This window comes from Mastomys coucha, unplaced genomic scaffold (genome assembly GCF_008632895.1).
Source record: "Mastomys coucha isolate ucsf_1 unplaced genomic scaffold, UCSF_Mcou_1 pScaffold20, whole genome shotgun sequence".
In the NCBI taxonomy this organism is placed as follows: domain Eukaryota; kingdom Metazoa; phylum Chordata; class Mammalia; order Rodentia; family Muridae; genus Mastomys; species Mastomys coucha.
This window is the reverse complement of record NW_022196903.1, coordinates 126592359-126598207: the sequence shown is the minus strand read 5'-3', so window position 1 is coordinate 126598207 and position 5849 is coordinate 126592359.

Sequence of the window (5849 nt, the reverse complement as noted above, 5' to 3'; positions counted from 1 at the left end):
GAGTTGAGTCGAGTTGTCATATCTGGTGTCGGTAGGAGTTCTTCCGTGAGCACAGCAGGGCTACCACAAATAGTCATGAAAATTATCAAAAGTCAATATGGCATGACTATTTCATGATTTATTCAAATCATAAATTAAAAATGTTACATCTGTCCCCAGTTTCATTCTATATACGTCCTCTTATTTAGCTTACTGCTATGTCCTCTCCAATGTATGTCCTTTCCAGAGTCCTGGACTCTCCACATCGTACAACTTAAATATACCAATCTTTTTGAAGCCATGAACACCTTAAGAGAGCAAAGATGGTATTTAACTCCCTGAGCTGGGTTATTTCACTCAGTATAAATTTAAAAAGTCATATTTCTTTATTGTGAATTTCATAATTTTGTCTTATTTAGTTTTGAATAGATTTTTGTTGTGTGTATACACCATATTTTCATTATTCATTCAGCAGTTGATGCACACTTACTCTGCTTTCTTTTCCAAGCTCTTGTAAGATGGCAGCAATAAACATGGGTATGTATCTCCATCAGAAAGTACAAAGTCCTTTGAGTCTATGTCTAAAAGTGTTTTAGGTATGTTGTATGATCAGTCTATCTTTAGTATTGTCAGGAATCTCTAGAGATACTCATTTTCTTTATTTACTCTGGTGACAGCTGAGCCTCCAAACACAACTACTGCTTGAGACACGGGGCTTTAAGAATTTTCTTTGATCACCATGATCAACAAGCCAAATTATGTTCCATCATACACTCCAGTCATATTTCCCTCAATGATCTTTGTTTCTTTGATTTTCAAAATTATAGATATTATTCCAGGATACTCATTTTTTCTAACTACTTTCTATAGCAACTACACACAATTCTATGTTCAGTTTGTATGGCCATAATCATTTGCAAATCAGTAACTCACTGCTTTTTCTCTCTCTTCTGGAGACTAAGTCTTCTTTAAAGTTTTATAACACGATTACTGTCTACTATACCCCCTACCTTTGTTTTCAGTTGCCCCAGACAACTTTCAGTAGAAAGTTGAACACTATGTGGCTTACAACTCACTGCACTGTTTTTCTATTTTTCTAATAACGTATACATTTCATATTTCACTTCCTTTTGAAGTAGAAACTTAAGGATTCTTTGGAGAGTCAATTGTGTTGGATGTTATTTTGCTGGGTCAAACATATTTAGGAGTGTTTTTTTGAAGTGGTGATAGGTCAAAGACTAAGGCAGAGATGTCCTGAAGTAATGTTTCACTGAAGCAGACACAGAAGTGAGGATGTTCTCCTAAAGCAAACACATGAAAGGACATGTGGTGAAGGATTTTTTACTAAAAAAAAGTATATATATATGCATATACATATGTATATATATACATATATATGTATATATGTGTGTATAATTTTAAATTTTGTAGTTGAGCCATTTTGTCAGGACTCCATAGAGAGAAATGGACCAAAAACATTCTGATGGTGTCCTGCAGCTCCTTGCTGTTTCCATTGACTTTGGTTGATTTACAGGTTTGGAAGCCATAAATAGGATCTAATGTACAGTGAAGTAGGATGTGTTTATAGTGAGCTGGCTGCATGTATTATCTACAATACTTTACATATCAGAACAAACACTTCCCATTTACTAGTCTTGGACATCCATTTTTCATCAAGCAGATTGTTTCTGGCACCTGCTTTATAAAAATGTCAGTCAGTCAGTACATTTTATGCTGATAGAAAATATGTATTAAGTATATTTTAGTTCATCAGTCCTAAAATTCACTTATCAATTTACCTCATAAGAATTAATGTCAAAACTATCAAGATGGCCTTCTTGTAAATGGTTATATTAGGTATATTTTCCTAGTATTGAGTTGACAAGAATCCACTATTCTCTATGGTATAACTAGGAATTAAATTGCAGCATTCGGCTTGAGTCCCAAGATTTAATGAAAATGGTGAGCAGATTATAGTGGCTCATACCTTAACATTGGTGAGAATTTAATTTCCATGAGACAAACATAACCTTACAGAACAAACAGGCAATATTTACACACATAGGTTTGATGTAGGCATTTGTACAAGAGAAGAAAAAAATCATTATTTGGTATAACAATGTTTTCTCAGATTCACATATATCTAGAACCCATGTATTCTTCAACTAAATACTGTTTGCAGCATTCCAAATGTTTCAATTTGACAGACAATTGGTCTTGGAATTGCTGACTGGGAAATAACGGGCCACATAAGTAGAGATAAATATGAGAACAGTAAACTGTGTGCAGAATTATTAAAATTGTCCAGTTAGGCATTGCAGAGGCTATGGGAGGGCCCATTGTTATCAAAGCCCCAGATGCTTAAAGACTGAACCATTTGTTATCCCTTCTTTAATACTCAAAGATGTTGCTGACTTCTTCAGAACTGCTAAAAGTATCTCCCACTGAGAGAGAGAGAGAGAGAGAGAGAGAGAGAGAGAGAGAGAGAGACAGAGACAGAGACAGAGACAGAGAGACAGGGAGAGAGAGAATATGTACATGTATCTTCTCAGCATGGATGCAAGGTCTGTGATGATGTACATGTTTGGCTGATTAATTTCAAAGGAATATTTCTACTTACTTGGATTACCTAGGCTTCATCGTGAGCTTGAGAATTGCTCATTTTTATCTTATTTCCACATTTTGCTTTCAGCCCTGAAGACCCAGGGAGCTGGGACTATTTTTCCACTCTATTACCCTGATGGAAAGAAGAGGAGTTTGATTCATAGAAAGCTGTCTCAGCCACAACAGACACACTTACCACTGCTTTGATTCCTAGCTGACTGGTTCTATAAAAAGCCAATAGTCATTATTCCATACCTCTCTTCTAACATGGGCAAACAATTTGGGAATGTGTGAGGATTCAAGTTTGTTTCTCAAAAGACATTATTTCACTCCAGGCTTCCTTGGAGCATTGCATCATGATGGTGAAGGCACAATGCAGCAATATTCTTCCCAATGACTCTGATGGTTTGGACTAAAGTAGGCTCTCATAGAATTGTGGTATATTGTAGTAATACAGCCATCTTGCATTGTTTTCTTTGTATGTAGCTATGTGTCAGAGACTGCTATCTCCACTGTCAACAAAACCTCCAGGTGCCAGTAGGCCATGTGGCTGTGGAATATCTTTGCCAGTTCAACTATTCTATCTTTTCAGAGAAGCTTATGAAATCATTTATACCACATAAAATTATTTATACCCTATTCAATACCATGTTTTTAAAACTGGGAGATCACAAAGGAGCCTTCAAGGACAGGTTTTTCTCTTTGTGGAACATACTTTGTCAAGAGCTTAAACAGATAAAGTCAATGTGTTTGCTCTCTGAATGTTCTTTATGAATTCAGTTAATGAGTTACTCCCAGTCCAACACAGTTTGCAGGAATGTCCTCGTTTTGTCTTCTTAAATTTCTCAATTGGGAGAGCATTGATATTATGGACACATTTCAGGCATAACCCATCAGACTATTGATTATTTGCTGGATGCTGTCTCTCAGGTTAGGGAGAAGAACATTTAAAGATTCCCAGTTGGAAGGCATAAATAAAGATTTTCTGGTTTCTCGGCCCTCAGGTAGAATGCAGCCATCTTCACCACAAGCTGAGCTATCATCACTCCTTTGGCTTCAGGAAACAGCCTTTGTTAATAGAGGCCAATGTCATATGGGTGTTGTAGTAATGTGCTGGTAGAAACTTAAGATGAGGGAGATATAGATAAGTGTGACTGGTATTTGTGTAAGTAAAAAACATACAGAAATGAAGTAACCAATACTTCTCTTGCCGATTTTCAAAAATACTAAAACAATAAATTTAACAACAAAAATATAGGTTTTATTAGCCCACAGGGAAACACTACTGAAGAATGTGCACACAGAAAACTATTCATTGGAAGCCAGATCGAGTTTCTGTCTTTTGCTGCCTTTGTCTTCTCTAAACCTGCTGGTTTACAAATTATTTTGGGAGTCATTCTGAACTAATATGCGGACCCTAGGTTTCAATGTATGAAATCCAAGGTCTATTGTATTCATGCTAGGTGTTGGAACTATATTATATGACAAGTGGATATTTTAGGATTTCATCATATAAAATTTAGCTCGGGATTTGTCACATTCTCACTTTTGCTTTTACAGAGGCCTTGTAATAATAAGTGGTATTGTTTGCTGTTAGGTCTTCCATCACCTTTGTTCAACAGTGATGTTTTTCTTTTGTAATGCATTAATCTCTTTGACACTTTTCTGACAATGAAGAACGTCAGGGAAAGGGCACTGACTGGGTGATATTTAATAGAATTATCATTGGGAAAGGACGACTTATTCTCAAGATTTCACTTTCTTACTCATAGGTGAGCATTGCCCTTCTGCTGCTTTTATCATACATGGAGTTTAACCATAAGTCAGCATATGTGTGTGACTGATAGCCTTGCACTCTATCCATATAGCAATTATTCTCAACCTGTGAGTGGAAAGCCCTTTAGGTGTGAAAAGGCACTTTCATAGGGTTGCCATCCTACAGTTCCAACTCTGACCCATATTTGTTCCTGTCTAAAGAATTACAGGGATGGAAATGGAAAGGAGCCTGAGGAAAAGAAGGTTCAGTGACAGGCCCAAAGTGGGCCTAAATGGGAGGTCCCAAGGACTGACACTATTACTGAGGCTATGGAGCACTCACAAAAAGGGAACTATCATGACTGCCCTCTGAACGACCCAACAAGTAGCTGAAAGAATTAGATGCATATATTTGCACCCAACCAACAGACAGAAGCAGCTGACCCCTGTTGTTTAATTAGGGAAGAGTGAAAGAAGCTGAGGAGAAAGTCAATCCTGTAGGAGACAAGCAGTCTCAATTAATCTAGATCCCCAAGATCTCTCAGACATTGGACCACCAAACAGGCAGAATACACCAGCTGATATGAGGCCCCCAACACACATACAGTAGAGGACTGCTGGGTCTGTGTTCATTCAGAGAGGATGCACCTAACCCTCAAGAGACTGGAGGTCCCAGGGAGTTTAGAGGTCTGGTGGGGTAGGGAGGATATCCACATGAAGACAGGTGGGTGGTGAGGGGGTATGGGATGTGGAACAGTTGGAGGGTAGATTGGGTGGGGGAAATAAAATATGGAGTGTAAAAAGATGAACTAATTAATAAAAAAAGAAATATAAATTAGGAGTTTGGAGAAGGCTTTCAATGTCTGAGTTAATTAAGGTTATATAAGAGCTTCATCTTACCTAAATAAAAATGACATCTATATCATGAAAATCTTATCTAAATGTCACATACATTGGTAGTGTGAAATAAAATACATTAACAAACAGAGGGCTCAGCAGGACCAAGAGTATATTTTGCATGCTGTCTTGTTTTATGTCATTGGTTCTCAACCTTTCTATTAGAGAAGTCCTTTGATATAAATCTTAATGTTGTGGTGACTGTCAACCATAAAATCATTTCATTGATAATTCATACCTATAATTTTGCTACTGTTATGAATACCTGATATAAAGTTTTATACCACGTTGTCACCTGAATCAAGATTGTGGAGATATTATATGGTATTTACACATTAATGTCAGTAAACTTGCCTGCCAGCTACAGGATTTCTTTCATTCTGATGAAGTCATCAGTCAAGATGTCAGCAAGCCACATAATTGCTATTAATCTAAATTAATCCCACCAGCACACAGTCTCTTCTTTTCTGTTCTCTTCCATTTTCTTCCCTTCAGTTCTCTTCTCTTCTCTTTTTAAATATGTCTATTTTCTTAAACAAAAGTTGAGCACATGTTGCATATAGGGTTTGATGTAATATATATATATATGTATATATATATATATATATATATAT